Source organism: Pungitius pungitius, chromosome 4, assembly GCF_949316345.1.
Source record: "Pungitius pungitius chromosome 4, fPunPun2.1, whole genome shotgun sequence".
Taxonomy (NCBI): Eukaryota; Metazoa; Chordata; class Actinopteri; order Perciformes; family Gasterosteidae; genus Pungitius; species Pungitius pungitius.
Genome location: NC_084903.1, coordinates 22194152 through 22215946, shown reverse-complemented (window position 1 = coordinate 22215946; position 21795 = coordinate 22194152). Strand labels below are relative to the sequence as shown.

Below are 21795 nucleotides of genomic sequence, written 5' to 3'. Positions count from 1 at the left end.
TTTTGGACGATTTTTTTCCAAAATGTAAAATGGTATAACTCCAAGGAACATTGATATTTCTGGCTATAAATGTATATTCATGATGCTTGTGTAAGCCTTTAAGTAATGCCATGCAGTGATTTTCGAAAAAGTATAGCGCCACCTATTGGCTTAGGTCAATGCAAAGTTTGTACATTTACATGTCCATTTCCCAGCCCTTTAATCTGATCAACTTCAAATCTGGGAATATAAGACGTAAGACTGTGACGATGGCTCACAGTGAGAATTGGGAGTTTTGGACCAACTTTGTGGCTGTGACGTCGCCATATTCGCATGAAAGTTCAAGCACATCTTCTGAGCCTCGGCACACTCCAAAACTCTTGAAAACCTCTGTGAGTATCCTACGTGATGACCTTTACAGACCTGATGTGCAGTTTTGGATCAAAAGTGAAAAATTGCCTCCATTGCGCCCCCTGGAAGATTTTGACGAAGCCCCGCCCGCACCCTGTTTGACCGACAAGTCCGCTGATTTTTTACCAAATGTATTAAAGGGAGACTTAAAAAAGTCTCTGAGGAATTTTCTCTAAAACAAACAGGAAGGCAGTTATAATTTTTTTAGTGTGAATATTACCTGAATTTTTGGCGGAGAGTGACCAATCCTATTTGAGTGAGTTTTCGAATTCTCAAAGCCATCAGAGGGTTTAGCTCTCCTGGTAAGAGACCGCCCCCCGATCCTATGGTCGTGAGATCGAGTCCCGACGAAATCATACTTTTTTTTTTGTTACTTCTTTTTTTAAACGCGTGTCCGGCTGATCTAACGGACAAAATGATTCAGGTAACTCTCCTTGCTGAGGTTAAATAACTGTACACGTTAGAGCAGCTGTGTCACACTCGTTTCAGCCACATACGGCTGGCACAGCTGCCGTATGTGGAGCTGCTGGGAGACGTCAGTGAGCTGGCGTTTGCAGTCGGGTGGCGGACTGGTCTTTATTCAGTTCTTGCACTTTGTACATCGCCCCAACATAATTAATTAGACTCCTGATGTGACTTAAATTGTGTTTATTGAACAATGCTTCAAAATATTGTCTCCACAGATCGACCTCCCTGACCTGACGCAATGTGTGTGAATCTTCTTTTTTTAGGTCACTTTTCGATTTCGTAATCACGGCTCGACACGTAGCTCCGTTGGTTAGACACAGGACTTTCAATATTTTGATCCGGGTTCGCTTCCCGTTAGAGCCATAGTGTTTTTTTTCTTCTTCTTTTTAACTGCGTGTTCAGCTGAACTAACGAACAAAGGGATTTAGTTTACTTTCCTTGGTGAGGTGAATGTAATTCGTGTCGTTTGTATCATATCTTCATGAACTTGTTTATTTGTTGTGTGGTTTGTGCACAGACATATTTGTTTCGTTTTTTGGGTAGGAACTAATTTTACGTGGTTAGTTTCGGGGGGGACATGTTTTACGCGGACACATGTCACAGATCCACCATGTGTGTGAAGTCCTAATTTACGGTAAAACTCAGCAACGGGATCATCATTTTAAGGTAGCTTTCACAGTAGTAATAGTTCCTGAAGTAAAGTGTTCTCATTCCCTCTTGGATGTGTGCAGCCAGTGAGGTACGTTTTGTTTAAGGGCTAGTTATATCTGCTCGACGGCACGGACAGCTAACTGGGATAGCGAGTGGAGCTAGCGGCTGCCGGATGGAGCAGCCAGTCAGCCAGCTTGCTAACTACACACCGAGGCTTACGTGCACATGTACTCAACGAAGTGGAAACGCCTTTGACGGTGAGTGATTACGTTTTCCTTGTGCGTTCTCCAGTCTTACCCAGCATACGTCTTTTAGCTAAGCTAACTACGGTAGCTTTACAGCGTCAAAAGACACCTCTTCACGCTATTAACGCCACTTTGTTTACGTTTCCGTGTGCCCTAAATAACTTGGCCCGATTGAATCACTTTATTTACACACTGAGTAGAACCGTGCTCGCAGCAGCTAACTAACTACTTTGTTGTTTAAAAGCGTCAGCTAAATGACACGTAATGTAATGTGCGTCTTCAATGCTTTTCAATATGTTATATATTCATTTCCTTCACAATGAGCATGAATCTAACATTAAATGATATGATTCATATGCCCCTCATTCCAATGAAATAATATACACACGTCAAGCTCATTATGGAGTTGAAACAACAAATTACTAAACTGTAAACAGTTAATATAAGAGAAAAAAATATTGTAATCAAGATAAATGTTTTTCAAAATGTGTGATTAACTAGTTAATTGTCTATAATCTGTTGACAGCCCTAATCGTATTCTGATAATACACCAAATACTACTGTAACTCTCTGCTGGCAGGTCTCCCTGCTGCCGCCATTCGACCACTGCAGCTCATCCAGAATGCAGCAGCTCGACTGGTCTTCAACCTTCCAAAATACTCCCACACCACTTCTCCGCTCTCTTCTTTGGATACGAGTGGCTGCCCGCATGCAGTTCAAAGCATTGGTACTGACGGACCACGCTGTGAATGGATCGGGACCAGTCTACATCCGGGACATGGTGAAACCCTGCATCCCAACCCACGCACTCCGATCTGCATCTGGCAAGCTGCTTGTTCCTCCCTCACTGAGAGAAAAGCACTCGACGAGATGGCGACTCTTTGCTGTCCTGCTCCCAGATGGTGGAATGAGCTCTCTGATGACATCAGGACCGCAGAGAGCCTCTACATCTTCCGTCGAAAACTCAAGACACACCTTTTTAGACTCTACCTTGACTAAAACACTAGCAAACCGTAGCACTAACAAATGGTAGCACTTAAATTGTACTTATAATGCCACTTATCTTTAACATGTTTTGGGCGGTGATTTATTCAGTCATGTTTAGTCATATTTTGTTTTTTTTACTTGTCAATATGGTTTGGTACATGCCGAGTTAATCAATACACATTCTAAAGTGCAACGTCCATATGTGAATAAGAGTTGTATACGTTTATCATAGTCAACATGGTGTGGAAATATCCCTTATGTAGTTGGTCAATGGGAACTATAGTAGGCAGAAATAACAGCTAAGGTAATTACAGGTGGATATTTCTGGGAATTAACCTTGATTGAGACTGCATCTATGATATCTAAGATATACAGGACAAGAAAAATGCACTGGATGTGTATATGTGTTGAATCAATTATACAGACGCAAACTGGAGAACGAGACAAGTGTTGCTGTGATACTTATTGTGGTCATCGTGCCCGAGACCCGTAACAATTACTCCGCAGGTCTTTTGCAGCGGGGCAACAGCCCGGCGTCGGTGGATTCCGTTCGCGAGGCCGCAGATTCAGGTTTGAATGGCAGCCCCGAGAGTGATTTGTTTAGTCTCTTTAGTCTTTTTTGACCCGCGAGCCCGGCCGACCGCCGCCCCACCCCGACGCGCGAGAATCGGCGAAGGCCCGTTCATCGCTGCTTGCAGCTTTAATCTTTTTCTTATTATTTCGCCACTTCGAACTCACTTTTGGGGACTTTATCATGTTCAAAAACTCTTGAATTTTTGCACGCGCATCAGAAGTGCGCAAAATTGACGTATGATTCGGGTCCCGCAATTAGAGGAGAGAAAAAAGAACTCTCTAGCGCCCCCCAAAGTGGCCGCAATGTTAATTTTTTTTTTTACTTTTACCGATCGACTTGGAACCTTTTCACACAGGTTCTCTTGGATGTGCTGTACACAAAAAAAATTATGATATGCAAATGCGCCTACCGTTTTATGGCCGCCATTTTGAATTTTGTGAAAAACACGTTTTTGCGAACTCCTCCCAGACGCTTGGTCCGATTCTTACGAAATCTTCGGCAAAATGATCGTTGGCTCGATGCGATCAAAAGTTATTGAAAGAATGTTGATATCTCATTTTTCAATAAAGTTATGGACCAATGAAGTTTGTAGGTTTGTGTCCTGAAAGTTCAAAGGCCTATAACTTTTTTTTTTCCAACCCCCATTTTCACCAAATTTTGAGGACATGTTCACAATGAGTCCTAGAACATCCCCAAATTTTCCCAGAATATTTGAACATTAGGGGGCGCTGTGGTGATTCTGTGTATTTTTGGCCATTTCCTTCAATTTTTGCATTTACAAACGAACGAACTCCTCCGAGAGTTTAAATCCGATCCATTTCAAAATTTGGCAACTGGTTCCTGACACCCTTGGGGTCAAAAGTTATTAAAATCAAGAGTTTTCATAAAACTACCTGGGCGTGAGCTTGCGTGCAGTTTGGACAATTTTGGAAGATTTTTTTCCAAAATGTAAAATGGTATAACTCCAAGGAACATTGATATTTCTGGCTATAAATGTATATTCATGATGCTTGTGTAGGCCTTTAAGTAATGCCATGCAGTGATTTTCGAAAAAGTATAGCGCCACCTATTGGCTTAGGTCAATGCAAAGTTTCTACATTTAGATGTCCATTTCCTAGCCCTTTAATCTGATCAACTTCAAATCTGGGAATATAAGACGTAAAACTGTGACGATGGCTTACAGTGAGAATTGGGAGTTTTGGACCAACTTTGTGGCTGTGACGTCGCCATATTCGCATGAAAGTTCAAGCACATCTTCTGAGCCTCGGCACACTCCAAAACTCTTGAAAACCTCTGTGAGTATCCTACGTGATGACCTTTACAGACCTGATGTGCAGTTTTGGATCAAAAGTGAAAAATTGCCTCCATTGCGCCCCCTGGAAGATTTTGACGAAGCCCCGCCCGCACCCTGTTTGACCGACAAGTCCGCTGATTTTTTACCAAATGTATTAAAGGGAGACTTAAAAAAGTCTCTGAGGAATTTTCTCTAAAACAAACAGGAAGGCAGTTATAATTTTTTTAGTGTGAATATTACCTCAATTTTTGGCGGAGAGTGACCAATCCTATTTCAGTGACTTTTCGAATTCTCACATCCATCTGGAAGAATAGCTCAGTGACTAAGGTGTTGGCCCCCCGATGCAATGGTCGTGAGATCGACTCCCGACAAAATCATACTTTTTTTTTTTTTCTTCTTTTTTTAAACGTGTGTCCGGCTGATCTAACGGACAAAATGATTCAGTTTACTCTCCTTGCTGAGGTTATTAAATAACTGTACACGTTAGAGCAGCTGTGTCACACTCGTTTCAGCCACATACGGCTGCTGGGCACAGCTGCCGTATGTGTGGAGCTGGCGTTGCAGCCCGGTACGGTCTGGACGGTGCAGCCGTTCGCCAGCGTGTCGCGAGTTTGACACATCTAACCTAGAAAAATAACACGGACAGTTCAATATATTTACATCTGAATTTAAATACACGTATTCTGCCACATACGGGTGGAGATGCAAACACGTTTTGGGATTTTACTAGATGTTACGGGGAACTGTTACGTTAAAGAACTCAATTACCCAGCAGTCTTTGTTGACGGACATGCGCAGAGTAGAGGGCGGCTCGTAGTGTCGCGTGAGTTAACGCTGTTATCGCGAGAGGTCGCCATTGAAGCCCCGGCGTTGAACAGCTGCAGCTCGTATCAAGTCCGTATTTTATATTTTAAACTGCTAGCTACACACCTATGCTTAAATCCAAACGGACTAAACCAAGTGGAAACGCTTTGGTAGGTGAGTGATGACTTTTTCCTTGTGCGTTCTTCAGTCTTACCCACTTAAATAGCGGGGATACTGTAAACATGCTAACACTAATTCGGTGCTATTAGCTGCTTAAGGGACGTCCCGTCACAAACATCTCTTTTTTTCCGCGTCTCCGGCTGATCTAACGAACAAAGTGGTTCAGATTACTCTATTTGCTGAGGTTATTGACTTAAATAACTACACTTTAGAGCAGATTTGTCACACTAATTTGAGTTTACTGCCGGCTGTGGCTGCTGTGCACTATTTAGCACAGCCCAGGGCAGCCTATGCTATGCTTGAAGAACATCAACTAGCATACGTATTTTGTTCCTGTAAAGCTAACTACGGTAGCTTCACGGGAATAAAAGACCCCTCTTCACGCTATTAGCGCCACTTTGTTTACGTTTCCGTGTGCCCTAAATAACTTGGCCCGATTGAATCACTTTATTTACACACTACTACTCGCAGCAGCTAACTAACTACTTTGTTGTTTAAAAGCGTCAGCTAAATGACACGTAATGTAATGTGCGTCTTCAATGCTTTTCAATGTTATATATTTATTTCCTTCACAATGAGCATGAATCTAACATTAAATGATATGATTAATATGCCCCTCATTCCAATGAAATAATATACACACGTCAAGCTCATTATGGAGTTGAAACAACAAATTACTAAACTGTAAACAGTTAATATAAGAGAAAAAAATATTGTTATCAAGATAAATGTTTTACAAAATGTGTGATTAACTAGTTAATTGTCTATAATCTGTTGACAGCCCTAATCGTATTCTGATAATACATGTTGGTGCTCAAATACTTTCAGATGCCACGTGCAAAGTCATGCCACCATCAATGGGAATGGCACATTGGACACGTGGCTTTCAACTCCAGCGAGGTGGGAAAGCATTTCTTTATGTATATTTTGTTCTGTCTGCATAATTGTAAAACACAGACACCCAACTAATTCTCTCCTTCCCCGACTCGGACACTCAGGTGGCGGCACGGATCTCTGCATGTCTGACTGACATCTCCCAGTGGATGTCCGCCCATCACCTGAAGATCAACCCCGACAAGACTGAACTACTTCTCTTCCCTGGAAAAAACTCGCCCACTCAGGACCTGACTGTTAACTTTGGCGAACACCGTTAACATCAGGAGAATACGACCCCTTCTCACTCAGAAGGCGGCGCAGGTACAGATTCAGGCTCTTGTCATCTCTCGCCTCGACTACTGTAACTCTCTGCTGGCGGGTCTCCCTGCTACCGCCATACGACCACTGCAGCTCATCCAGAATGCAGCAGCTCGACTGGTCTTCAACCTTCTGAAATACTCCCACACCACACCGCTTCTCCGTTCTCTTCATTGGTTACTAGTGGCTCCCCGCATCCAGTTCAAAGCATTGGTACTGACGTACCACGCTGTGAATGGATCGGGACCAGTCTACATCCGGGACATGGTTAAACCCTACATCCCAACCCAGACACTCCGATCTGCATCTGCCACGCTGCTTGTTCCTCCCTCACTGAGAGAAAAGCACTCGACGAGATCGCGACTCTTTGCTGTCCTGGCTCCCAGATGGTGGAACGAGCTCTCTGATGACATCAGGACTGCAGAGAGCCTCTCCATCTTCCGTCGAAAACTCAAGACACACCTTTTTAGACTCTACCTTGACTAAAACACTAGCAAACCGTAGCACTAACAAATGGTAGCACTTAAATTGTACTTATAATGCCACTTATCTTTAACATGTTTTGAAACTGCTTAGTTAATGAAAAATGTACTTTCTTGTTACTTGTTCTTCTGAGTTTGTATCTCTATGTGGAAATGCACTTATTGTACGTCGCTTTGGATAAAAGCGTCAGCTAAATGACATGTAATGTAAAAGCCTTCTTCCTGTGTTCTTACAACAGCATTCCATTACATATCGATGTAATAATTTGGCCTTCTTTTTTTCTTCCAGCACACGGCACAGGTTGGCGTCACAATCATGGCAAAGTTGACTGGACCACAGCGGAAAATTATCCTTCCAGAGAAGAAGTTATTTACTTCTACAACGAATGGAAGAGTTACAACTTCCAGATGACAGCTCTCCGCTCATCCTTCTGGGCAACTTGAACATCCGACAGAACTTATGTGACCTACTGCGTTTATTTTCTCCTTTAGCTCTCATTTAAGTATTAAAATTCGCTGTATTTTTGCAAGAGAGGCACCAATCCTATTTGAGTGACGTTTCGAATGTGAAATTGTATTGGACCATATAGGTCATCTGCAGAGCGTTGGCCCCTGGCGCAGTAAACCAGGGTTTGATTCTTGGCATGCACAAGACTCCTCATGTGACTTAAAATGAATCCAGAATGCAATATTTGTTCAGTATGCAAGGGCAGTGATTTATTTAGTCATGTTTGGTCATGTTTTGGTTTTTTTACATGACAATATGGTTTGGTACATGCTGAGTTAATGAATATACATTCTAAAGTGCAATGTCCATATGTGAATACGAGTTGTATACGTTTATCATAGTCAACATGGTGTGGAAATATCCCTTATGTAGTTGGTCAATGGGAACTATAGTAGGCAGTAATAACAGCTAAGGTAATTACAGGTGGATATTTCTGGGAATTAACCTTAAATGAGACTGCATTTATGATATCTAAGATATACAGGACAAGAAAAATGCACTGGATGTGTATATGTGTTGAATCAATTATACAGACGCAAACTGGAGAACGAGACAAGTGTTGCTGTGATACTTATTGTGGTCATCGTGCCCGAGACCCGTAACAATTACTCCGCAGGTCTTTTGCAGCGGGGCAACAGCCCGGCGTCGGTGGATTCCGTTCGCGAGGCCGCAGATTCAGGTTTGAATGGCAGCCCCGAGAGTGATTTGTTTAGTCTCTTTAGTCTTTTTTGACCCGCGAGCCCGGCCGACCGCCGCCCCACCCCAACGTGCGAGAATAGGCGAAGGCCCGTTCATCGCTGCTTGCAGCTTTAATTTATTCCTGTAATGCCCAATCTGTTCCAATATTTGGACAGCTTCATCGCCTCCCACACACAAGTAATAAAATAGCTGCAATTGTTTCGGCGGACTAAAGCTCTTTTGTAAACAGGCAGGAGGTGCGATTTGAGCAGCCATTTAGGCGGCAACATTCAGCCGTTAATCCGTTACTATCAGTGGACTTTGTAAGAGCCATTCCTTTTAATATTTGTAAGTGCTCGCTCTCTTGCTTAAACAGTGCAAATGTTAATGTTCGCTCCAAATACACTTAAAATATTAAATATCTAAAATAAAAGTATTTTTCTTGAATTCTGTCTAAATAACCGATAATTCATGGATGATGTTCGCCTTATAATCCCAAATCCTTTAATGCTTAAGAAACTATAAAAGGAGTTTGAACGTTGCTTTTCTCTGAAACATGGCGTCATGTGTTGCTCCCAGGCCTCCTCCTCCTCCTCCTCGGCCTGGAATCATCTCTCAGGAGTCGTTTGCTGCATCAAATTGGTCCCGTCAGTTTGTGTGTGCTTGCGCAACAGTAAACGCGTTAATCAGGCAATTTGCCAGACAGCTCTCCACTTCTGATTTCACCGACAAACAAGCCGAAGGGACTCGCAGTTTGCTCTCTGCCGTCCGACAAAGTGGGTTGTTGTGCGGATTCGATAGTCTGCTGCTTTTGTGAGATGAGCAGACTGACGCTGAGTCACAGACAACAGGATCTTGGCATGCACGGCGGGAGGATTTAGTTCTTAAATCCTTTGCATCTAAATCCCTGCATTATTCTCAAGCCACTTACTTTTGAGCCCGTTTTGCCAGTGCTCCAAAAACCTGTGTTTTTTTTTTTTTTTTAATGAGTTTTTGTTAAATGCATAAAATAAGGCCTTAGAGGTTTTAACATGTTTGTTCCACAATATAATACATACAATTACTACCCCTCTGGTGAATTTAAAGCTTTCACATTTCTTGTAAAAAGCCTCCATGAGACTAAACGTTGTCACACAGCTTAGTGGTGTCATGTGACTGTTGATTAGTGTGTTTGTATCCCATTGTACATCTGGTGATACATTTACACTTCAAAAATCCTAAAAGTGGTATTAATTTGTACAGATTATCTTTCCGGGGGGGAAAAAAAAAAGTCAGTATCATGATTCCTCATTGGCTTTTTCAAGGGACCCAGAGCAACACGTCATCCCTGCAGCACTAATCTGGTGCTTGTAGCTGCTTCATCATCTTTGCTAAAAAAACAGCTGTCTAACACTGTGATGCACAAAGAAAACTATTTGTATTTTAAAAAGCTCTGAAGAGCTGCAGAGTTGGTGATGTTTCTCTAAGCGTCCCATTTCAAACCACATTAATATATATGAAATAAAAGGCTTGAGTACCAGAGGCTGAGGGGCCGGGGGTTGTGGGAGGGATCTACATTCCAGTCAGAGGTCTCCACCCACTCCCCCAGGGAAGAAACACACCTGGAGCTTAAATAGAAAAGACTCATTTTACACTGCTTTGATACAGCGGTGTGTTAAAATGAAAAGGCAAGCAATTCTTTCAGGCAAACATAACCCTGAATGCCTGATCAAATCACCTTTCCACGTCACATTTTTACGTTTCTTCAGACGTTCTCATTTCATAAAATTGCAGCAGACCGATGCAGATCCAGTGGTTTGGTGTGTGTGTGTGTGTGTGTGTGTGCACGCTCAGCCGATTTGAGAGTTTGCCATCCTCTGTGTGTTGTTCAGTGTCACTGCTTATGCATGCATGAGCATGCTAGCAGCGTGCATCTGTGTCTGCAGAATATGAAACCAGAGAAGAGAAAAAGAGAAGGTTGCTTCCCCCCCCCCCTCACCGCTGTGCTGGGTTAGAAGGTGGGGTTCTGTGAATTACTTTCCTCGCTGCAGTATTTCAGCACTGAGGAGAGATCTCTGCCTCGAAAAGCAAGGCTAACGGGCGTGCCAATTAGGCTGGTAATCTAGCTGACATTTGTGTTCACTGCTCTGGGGCCCAGACGGCATCAGGAGCTCAATTTGGGGGGGGGGGGGGGGGGGGGAATTTGAGGTGGAGGGGTTGATTTATACCTCCATAAATGAGGTCAAAGAAAAAGGAAGAAAAAAAAAAATACCAGCCATGACGAAGCAGGCATTAACGATATTCCAACAATGGTTTGGGGAGGAGGAGGAGGAGGGGGAGGAGGGGGAGGAAGGCTCGCTCTGCTGTGTGCAATTCTCGTGGCTGACTCAGGAGACGCAAACAGCAAAACGGCGGACAACTGATTTCTTGCTTTCTGTTGAGTCTCGACGGCCCACCGGGCCCCCCAAGCCTCTTAAAGCCTTTATTTTCAGACACACGTTTAGATCTAACTGATTAAAGGTAGAAGGGTTTTCAATTGTTCTGTAATACATTTACTTAAGTCATATCGTACACCAGGTACTTCTTTCATATCCGTTAATAAAGGATGGAAATGTTTCCAAATATTAAATCAAATAGCATCCTGGGAAACACACAACTGCATTCATTGGATTTGAAGCCATTGCATCACAAACTACCAATTACAACAACTTGCACAAATGAACCGCACATCATGGAATGTGCATAATTATGTACGGATGAATTAGTAATTCTGAGTAGTGGTGGGAAAAAGATCTAATGATTTGGAGAAATCCTCCTCAGATGGAAGAACAAAAGGTGGGAATCTTTCCGAGTTTGGTGCAAAAGTCAAGCGAGGACAAAGGGGAGCAGGTTTTTTTTTTTTTTTTTTTAATTGCTGAATATTCCAGAGCCAGGGAGCAAAATCGTCATCAATAAAGAGACAAGCATCTGAAACAAGTGACACAAGCGGAAACGGAAATGAAGACCTCCGCCGAAGCAAAACCCCGACAGGCACTTTGTAACATGACACCGGGCCGCGCTGATCGACCTCCAGCAGGGGGAACCGGCACCGAATGGATTCCCCCCCCCCTCTCCATCCAGCCCCTGTAATGCATCAGCGGATCTCATGAATAAAACAATAAAGCGCGGGAGAGAGAGCGGGATTCAGGAGGATCGTCCACACACACAGAATAAAGAGTGGCGCCCTGATCACAGGAAGTTCATAATACTCATCATTCCACATGATGTTTAATCGGAACGATAAATTGTTGTTTCATCCGACAGAATAATTTAGAGAACACGGGGGGGCAATGGGAATGTTATGCGAGGACGCAGCTGCCAGCACTCAGGAGTAAATTAATTTCAGATGGCAACAGTCTCTCCCTTCTCCAGGTGGAAGAACCCCCCCCCCCCCGCCGCATTTTGCATGAATGTAATCGTGTACACAACGTGACACCGATGAAATTGCTTTTCCGTCTCGCAACGTCGTTGCATTGTATAATTATGATTCCAGACTATCAGGCGCCGGGCTCTTGGCGCTTGAGAAGTGCATCAGATGCAGAAGGTTAACGCCTCCGGGCCTCCGCTGCTGGTGCTCGGCACGGCCGTCACGGTTAGCGCTGTTAGCCGCTAGCCGCTGACGCGTGGGTGGTTATGAGGTACAGGCATCGTATATTCCTTAAATTGTTGGTAAACGGGTCGCGCTTGAGAAGGTCTCTTCTCTCGCGTTCAGAAATAAAGCATCCTATTTGATTTAAGACGAACCCCTGAATTCAGCAATGAGAATATTGTTGCTGAAGTTACATCACCGGCGGTCCTGCAATTCGGTTCTTTCTCATCCCTCCGTCTTTCACGTGGTGACATTTAAAGTTTTCCCTTCGCCGGGCTTCATAGGACAGGAGGGACAATCTACTGCAACAGATGCCCATTCATCTGGCCTTTTGTTTGTCCTGCTGAGAGTCGGCATCGTTGGATCACAGCCCGAGTCATTTGTTACTGTAGCGTTTGCGGTTGGAAACCTCGCGGCGTGACGGCCCATCTGGACCGGGCACAAATCAGAGAGCCCATAATGCGGCAGACAGATGTTGTCCTCTGTCTGCCCACAGCCTCTTCTACGCTGATGCGGACAAATGTTTGATTCTTCCACGCGTTTCAGTCTGCGACGGAGAGGAATAATGTTCCAAGGGTTAGAAATTACAATACAATTAGCACATTTCAGACAGTGCATTGTGTACACCGTGCGGCACAGAATTACCTCCCTTCAGGGATACACTGATTATGAATATAATAATGAGAGAGAGGGTTTTCATGTGAAAGAAAAACGTTGGGCATTCCTAATGAACGTCCTCCTGTTCAGGCAAATCGCACATTCAGGATCCAACATGGCCGTCTTATGTTCCTCTTATTTTGATCTTTGACGGCTATTTTTGGATGTTGTGCTTCTCGAGGTCGTACGCGGTGCCGGTGCGGATTCAGCGGTAAAGACGAGGCAATTTTCCTGTGTCGAAACTACCATTTCATTTCTGTTGTATGCCCTTTGGCTCCGGGTTACAGAGTGGAATGTACCACCTTCCAGTTTAATTATAACTGGCGTGAAATGGCAAACATGGAGCTGACATTTCAAATCAACCGCTATCACGGCCCTCTGCTTTGCTTTTACATTCATGTTTAAACCACACAATCGTTGTTTGTAAAGGTATTTCTCATTGTAACGGGATGGAGTTTGTACTTTCAGTTTTTTTTTTTTTAATTTTCTGAATGGAAGAGTCAACGAGGAAAGGAACAATTTAACTCAGTCCTGCAGGCTAGAAATCCACAGTACCAATCCAATATCATACCTCAATTCATAAGATCATCATGCTTTTACATTAAGTTATTAGCAATTAAAATAAAACTTTAAATGACCAGAGCCTCCCTACAATCAGCATGTCCCCGACCGTGGCTGGTGAGTTAAAAAAAATGCTCGCCAAAATAGTATTGAGAAGAAAAACAAAGTGAATTCCATGAATTACTGCAAATTGAGTCGTTTTCTCAGCACAATTGAAAAGCCACATCAAAAACATAATCCCACCATGGATGCAGCTTACTGAAATACTCCAGACAGCTTTCCCCATCCGATAGACACGGCAAACTTCTAAAAGTTCAGAAGGTTAATGTCATTGTGCGCATAATGTGTGTCCATGTTCACTATCACAAAACATTAAAACAAATGCTTTGTTGGAAAACCCGTGGGATCACTACATCACCTGACACCTGTTAACACTGTGCTCTCAAGGTCTGCTGCGTCTTCGCTGCGTCTCCAGCGGCTGTGATTCTATTCCACGCACCTTTGTGATCTGATGAATGACCTCACTAACCCGCTTCTTTCACCGAGGGGCCGGAAGGTCATCGATTCCTCCTGCTCTGTTGTTACTGGTCGGTGCCGCACCGTGATACACAGGCGCTAATTCTGAAAAGGAAAGGCACACACACACACACTCACACTCACACACACCCCAGTACAGCCCCTGGGCCTCAGGGAATTGGATGCTGGATGTTATCTTCACTCAGCAGAGGACCACGCGGTGACAAATGAAGGTTTTCACTTTGCTGTAGTGCTACACGGCTTCCATCAACATGCGGAAATCCTTTTGGACACCTAAAATTAACTGGAATCAAACTGTGTCACCATATGGCATCGCTAGGATCAGTTATTCTCTCATCTAGCGGAGCATCAGTCTCTTAGACTTCTTTAGCAATTTCAACCCGAGAAAAAAAAAAAAACAACAAAAAAAAACAGCTGACACTGATTTTCTACGGCGTACGTAATGACAGAGTCCAGACTAATTACTTTACGGCACGCCTTCCTGACACTTGTGAAGCCTGGAATTGACAACTCCAGAGACTCAAAGTACAGCCTCAGCTGCATCAACACGTGTTCGTACCTTTCTCCCCTTCATAGCGCATTCATCCTCTCAGATACCATCGTCACAGCGGCTAGTGCTCTACAAAGCAAACCAGTTTCGACCCTTTCATGGGAAAAGGGCTGAAAGATGCCGCCAGCACCGAACTGTTTGGTTTTGTAAAATATTGGCTGCGCAGTGGTTCTCATTTGCGTGTTGATTGGCCCGTAGCCCTTTTCCCCTCCAGAAAGAATCGTTGAGTGGTTTCCTACCACGGATACGCGTCATTGTGCATTAATTAACTGTTGTGCAACACACTGACACGGCTTTTCAAGCATTAAAAGAATGCTTCCACAGAGGCAACGTTCTTGTTCTGCCAAGGCAATTTATTTTGAAAGGCTCATTAAAGGATAACATTGTTATTTTCCCTGGCATATTTTCACCAAACACCCCTGGCTCGGCGTCACAACCATAAATCATCATTCGCTTGGAAGTCTGGGAGACTTTATGAATTTACAAGACACAACCAGCCATTTATGTGAACAGACTTGGAGAACACAATATTTACGTTGTGCGTTTTCTTCATTTCCGTTTCACTTGCTGATGGGAAGGTTTTAGAAGGCTGAGAAACAAAAGGATTTATTTATGAGTTTACAATATTCAAAAAAACACCTGTTTAAAACCCCAGAGGTGTGTCAACCACTCCGACTATCATTGTGATTACTAGAGTTCCCGTGAAGAGGAAAGCAGACAGTGGTACAGATTTTATTTTCCGCAGCTTGTTCTTGTTGACTGACAATTTTGCCTCATGATTAAACGCCTCATGTGTCATCCGCCACAGGAAAGATTTAAACTTTCACTCAAAAAAACAAAAAAAACCCACCTTTTTAAACAAAATGACTCTGAATGAACTAAAGCAAATCACAGCAAATAAGGTGACACACAAGAATAAGATAATCAAACATAGCAATGTCAGGCAATCAACATATATATTTTAATAATATGGTTGTCCCCTGGGGGATTAATTAAGTATATATCTATCTAATGTAGATTTAAAACAAAAGACACAAAACTATATTGAAAATAAACCTTATCAAAACATTTCATGATGGGTTAAAGGAGTACATCTACCTGTCTGGACTTGATCTCGTTCCCTTCCCCAAGGTGGAACAGGTGATTGGGCTAATTGTCCCTCACCAAGGAGGACGGATAAAATGCATTTGCTTAATGTGGTTAACTAAAAGTTATTCAGTATTAAAATCATGATTTGAGACAGGTAGAATGAATCAGCGCTTACTGTAATCGATCCTCCACGCAAAGCTGCTCTCAGGTGGGTGAATCACCAGCAACCAAATGCCCAGGTGAGCTCCCGCCCCCTCTCATAGGCTCCGCCCCTTAACCTGGGTCCCAATAGAGGGCTGCCCTTTCACCTGCCCGGTCACATGTACCATGAAGAAAGTCTCCTCGCTAAAAACTCTTTAAAAAAAAGCCCATTTTTTGAAGTGACATGAAAAAGCTTCTCCAAGCAACCACAGCAACAGCTTGATTTACACAGCCGTCGCTGATCATGCCTTCGAAGTTGCTACACAACGGGACTGTAAATAAGTTGAAGCGCAGTTGAACGACTAGTCTAATTATCACATAGGACCCACGTGTTAACCATGTGACGTGTTGGCGTGCAGTATTCCGACGTGGCGCCGTGACTTGCAGAGGTGTCACTGAGAGGCCCTTAAAACAATTCTCCCCTCTATAAGACCTCACTCTCGTCGCGACACATGTTGCCTTAAACCCTCTCGGGGGGGCCAAATCCGGACCACTTCAGAACCAAGCATTATAAACTCCACCAAGCCTTTATGCTTTAAAATCGGAGTAAATTTCCACCTTCGCCGCCAGTGATTGGAGCTCTGCCAGTCAATTTCACGTGGGAAGGACGCCTCGGATCATGTCATATGACTTCGCTCGGCGGAGCAGGCTTCTAATTTGCGTTTTGGAATCGAGAATGCCTTCTTTTCTTTTTCTTTTTCTCTTGTCAGAGCAGATGCAGGGTTGAAGGCCTCAAATGTTTGTCTGCTGGATCACTGGCAAACACATTTTTTTTTTTTTTCAAGCTCTCCGACAAGTTGTAATATCGCGTATTTGTAGCGGCACTAAATCACCACATAAGTAAACACACATTTCTATGTGTTTAGAATTTACCTGTGTTTCTTGGCGTGAAAAGTGTATCCTCGTCATTCCACACATTGTCCATTCGGTATCAAAGGCCGCGGTGATACGATTAGCAGCTTAAATGTGGCTGATCGCGACAAAGGGAAAGTAGAACTGAAATTAGCTGATGGCTTTGCATGAATTTCCGTCGTAGAGCTGACACCTGAGAGAGAGAGAGAGAGAGAGAGAGAGAATCCTTTCACACTCTGTAAAATACTTTCCCATCCAAGCTGCTTACTTTATGCCTCCCCCCCCCACCCCCCTTTGATGATGTATAACATTGATTAACTGACATATATGTTGAAATCTCTTAAGCTTCACCAAGCAGTAGCACATGAATCACTAACCAGATGTCATTTTGTGTTAAATGACACGTGAGTGACAAAGGGAATACAACAGTGTCGCTGAGAGATAAAGGGGCAATAATCACACGTCTTCGGGCAGTGTTGTTTATTGTTATTCATTTCTATCTGATAAGGCCTTGTACAAGTCCTAAATCTCAATACCCTAATCATGTTGGAAAAGATGGGCTCATCATGCATGTGGTGGGTTTTCACAAGGGACGCTTGCTGCTCTGTGATGTTGCACACCTCGGGGTTGACACGCCACACAGGGTTTGCAACTCCGACATCCAATCAGAGAAAAAGAAAAGGGGAATAAAACGTCTGCGAGCCTGTCGCCGAATCTCACAATGGTGCAAATTAAAGCAATGTTCCCACGGTGTGTCTTGTGATTGAAGCACTCGAGTCGAAGGGGGAAACAATTAGCTCAACACTGGCTTTAAAGTGTGCAGACAGGAAGGCTTTCTATAATTCACCTGCTGATTAATTACTGAGCATCGGGTTTTTTTAGCAGAAAGTCAAATAAGTTCAGAAGTAAGTGAAGAAAAGTACAGCAAAATTGTGCTAATGGTGCATGATGCTGGTGAGGTAGTAGTGACCTGTCAATCACAACGTAGCCCCGCCCTGAGCATGCCCATAAGCCGTATGGATTATTTGACCAAATGGAACATCGTTTACTAAATTAACATCATGCTTTTTTGAAGAAGAAGACTTGAAAGTAGAGATTGAGGAGCTCGCCACGATTTACTGAGGTCAGGAACAGAGTGAGAAGGAAGGTTTTTTTTTTTTTTTCCTCAAACACTGCCATGGAACCAAAAGAGCTTCCCCCATACTGGCCGAGAAACGTGAAAGCATTGTGGTTCGCGCTGGTTACCAGATACCCTCCAGTCACGTCGCCATGTCGGCCACCGGCAGAATTTTGTAAGACAAAAACAGGCGTTTTGAAAGCCCAACAGAATCAAACGATGTAGCGGCGGGGGCCTTCTGCTCCTCAAGGTCAGATCACTTCCCGCCTCATCTCAGCAGCTTTCATCAGCTGATGAGATAAACCCGTGAAGGATTTTCTTGTCAGCGGAATACAGGGAGGGGAAACCGTGGCCCCTTCAAACTTTTAACTGACGGCGAGGCAAACAAACCGGGCCGCGGTCGGAATGATGAATGCATCCAGAGGATGAGGAGCGAAGGACGGGAGACATTATTTCTTTTCCCACGGAAAACAAAACTTTCAGGTCTAAGTGCGTTCAACAGACGGTAAATGAAGTGCTGTCTTAAAAGGGAGGATTTCTCACTTGGGTTTCGCGGTCGCTGGATTAACGGAGGAGCGAAGCATTTTTAGGGAGGTCGAGGCTGAACATAATATGGTTCTTTGGTACTTTTGCCCTTCTATACACAGGCAAAAGTCCTTATTTCAACCAGAAACTACATTTTGCAGTTCATAATGACATAATTAGTAGGAACTTGTTAACAGAATAGAAACGTTTTAAGAAAACTCTGTGTGAAATTTGTTCTGCAGCTGATAACAGAGTTGTTCCACCACTGTGGTGATTGGATGGATTTGCCTCACATTTGGTTTGGATATTTGTGGTCCTCAGAGGATGACTCTGTCTGATGCTGCATCTGCCTCCATCATCGGATTTAAAATTGCAGGTTTGTAACCAGATAAGTGTGAAACTAATTAAATTGGTATGACCCTCAACTGCGCTAATTGATGTAAGTAAGCGCGCTAATCTGGAAAATGCTCGACATTCACCACTTTTACATAAGCATGTTAGCAATTATCACCTATCACCTGCTTCACGGAGCAGATAGCCTTAAATATTGTATTAAATTATGTATGAAATGTGAGAATAGAATCATTTTCGTCTCAAATAAGGAACAAGTGACATTACAATACAGGAACGGTCGTTTCAGTAGATAGCTGCAATTGATAGATGTATTAGATAAACCTGTTTTTCTATTTGACCCAAATTCCAGTATCATCATTATTAAATTAAATCACATGTGTCCTCATCTGTAGAATGTATTGTTACTGTTGCATTAACTCTACTTTCCGGCCTTTTCACAAAAAAATCCATAAACTATACGATGACGTCGGGGCACTGAGTTCAATGGATCCATCTGGCAGCTGTTTCCCAGCATTTTTGAGGGACCTCTCACTCGTGTACATGATGTACTGCAAATCGGGCGTGCTCCACGCAAATCCATTTAAATTGCAAATTGGTCGGACATGAAATATGCAGGCTCCTCTGTCGCGGTGAACCAACAAAACAACCCCCCGCCCGCAGGAAACCTTCCAATCGGCTTTCTTTTCAATCTCCTCCTCTGTGATCGTGATTTTCCTGCAAACAGCAAACAGCGTGTAACGTTTTCAAAGAGCCGCGAGGCCCTCAGACTTTTAGCGACTCGGTGTAAAAGTTGATTGGCAGGTCAGAGACGGGACTTATTGTCTTTCGGGTGATATCTGACCCGTCGTTGTTTTAAAAGCAGCGCAGAGTCTAAAAAGACAGAAACAACAGAGAAAACAATAACATTTATTTATTGATTTATAGGTTATACATTTCATGATATAATAGCGATATATTATTATTGGCAAAGATAATATAATCCAATTGCATTTCTATACATAAATACAAAATCTGAGGTAGGGCCTCAAAGATTGATGACAATGAAAATAAATAAATACATTTCACATATATATCGGTCCTATTCTTTTTGATATATTTCACACATATATATCTAATCTCTATTTTCAAATCAAAAACATGTCATGGACTGTTGGAGGCACATTTCTATATCCATAGGCAGCAGTACCTCACATAGTACACGCAGAAGTAATGACATTACTCAAGTAATTAGAAATTCAACCTATGCATTCATAGGTGAGACGATAAAGTGCCAAAAAGACACGACATAAATTACAATAGGAATACTTTTACCATATGAGACAGACAATATAAGCTACTCTGTGGTGTTAATTTCAAAGAACATACAATATTATACCATTAGAGGACATCTATAAGGCCAATGGTTACCTGAAGATGTTTTGTAACATATTGGCAAACATCGAGGAACACTACGTGGGACATGAATGGCAGTATCTCAACCTCCTAGACGCAGATGACACATTCCTTTTTTCGTGGTTTTCCGTTTTCACTACAACCGTAGTTAAAGTACTTTTTCTTTGGTTACCTTTACTGCCCAAAGTTGACTTGCAGGCAAAGCAAATTGACAGTTTTTTTTTTGTTTTGTTGTTTTTCCGTTTTATTTTTCCTCGTCGTCCTCCTCAGTAGGAAGTACAACACTATGTTTCTTAACATTATGCAGAACGAAAAGCTCCCTGACAAAAACATGCACAGACTTATACTATTGAGAGAGAGAGAAGGGTTCCTATACATGGACATCAGGTTACAGCAACACAAACTGCACATGCAAGCTCTTCCGTGTATATTTTATGACGCAATGCGGTTTTAACTGAATCCTAAGCAGTTTTTTTTTTTTTTTTTCCTTAAACTGAAAGCTGAAAAGCCCAGTAGAAATGGAAAGACAGAACACAGAACTCATAGCTATTCATCTGTGGCCCCTCAGGGAAATCATTTAAATCTATCTCAGGGAACAAAAGGCTCATTGAAGTCTCACTCCAAAGAGCTTACTGTCCACTCCACGCCAGCACAGGATTTTAAATGCCAGCCTGCTCTTTCGGCCCGCTCTCAAGTGCTTTTTTTTTTTTTAAACCATATCAGTATTAAGAGTTTTACCCAGTTCAGGTTCACCACTGGTGGTCGGAGATCCTCACGTCACATCTCAGTAGAGGTGAGTGGAGCGTCAGGTCGCGGCATCCGAGGAAGAGAAAAATAGTGTAACGTCTCCTCTGGTTCTTTCAGGCGATCTTCTCTGAGACGGACCGTGCAAACATCCCATCAGGGAAAACTAATACAGAGACACACACACACACACACACGAGCATACACGGACGCACATAACTGTCACATTTAAACAGGTCGTGGAGCGAGCTATTCAACAGGGGTTATTGTGCTCATTAATCGATTATGCTGTATTTACAACCTCTAAAATCATATCAGGGCTATTTTCATGCCAAGGCCTACGGCAAGGCATGGCTCAGAGGAACGGCTCAACTTAAAGTAGTGAGCAGCTGTAATTTGCACCCGTACCGAGAAGTACCTTTCAAAGCACTCGACGACGTCTAGTGAACACCCGCAGTGTTAAAAGCAAAAAATAAAACCAATCGGGACTTTGTGTCAACATGCACGCGCGTCAATAAGTGGTCAAAGTGTGGAAAGGGACTAATTGCTTGTGAGTGGCGCCATGGTGTTGCTGCGTAGGTACGTGGTTGGCAGCCCACAGAGTAAAAGTTGGCCCGCCTGTCATGTTCCCTTTTAAAGAGGCTGCAGAGCACAACTTAAAGGGACTTTTACATTTGAAATACTAGTACGCTGACACGTTGTCAGAGAGCCTTTTTTTTTCTTTTCCCGGGAATGTAAAGTGAAGCTGGCCAGCCAAAACCGGCTCGGGTGCCAACTCAATTCAAAGCGGTTAAAAAGTCTATCAGGGAATGAGATTTTCTTACTTCTCCAGCTAACCATGTCACACAAACCAGGACACTCGATGTAGCATTCTACAAAGGTCCGTCCAAATGAGTCCAGTCGCTCTTATAGGCTTATCAAGCAACAGCAAGCCAAATGCAAAGTGATGCAACACACTGCTTCCAATACAGTTTAACATTGAGATGGCTCTACTCTGTGTTTCCTATGCACTGAATGCTGCTGTTCCTGCAGCTACCCGGGTAGTCTGCTGGAACGGAGTATACCTGAGACCCTGTTTTTTTTTTTTTTTTTTTTTTTTTTTTTCTTCACGCGCAACATACAGAGAAGCAAAGAGGCTTTTAGTCTGAAATGGC

The 21795-nt window shown here is 43.1% G+C and overlaps 1 pseudogene; it reads left to right on the top strand.

Moving 5' to 3' along the window:
- The first annotated feature begins 5340 nt into the window (after positions 1-5340).
- Positions 5341-7546, top strand: LOC134127310 (uncharacterized; annotated as a pseudogene).
- The last annotated feature ends 14249 nt before the right edge of the window (positions 7547-21795 follow it).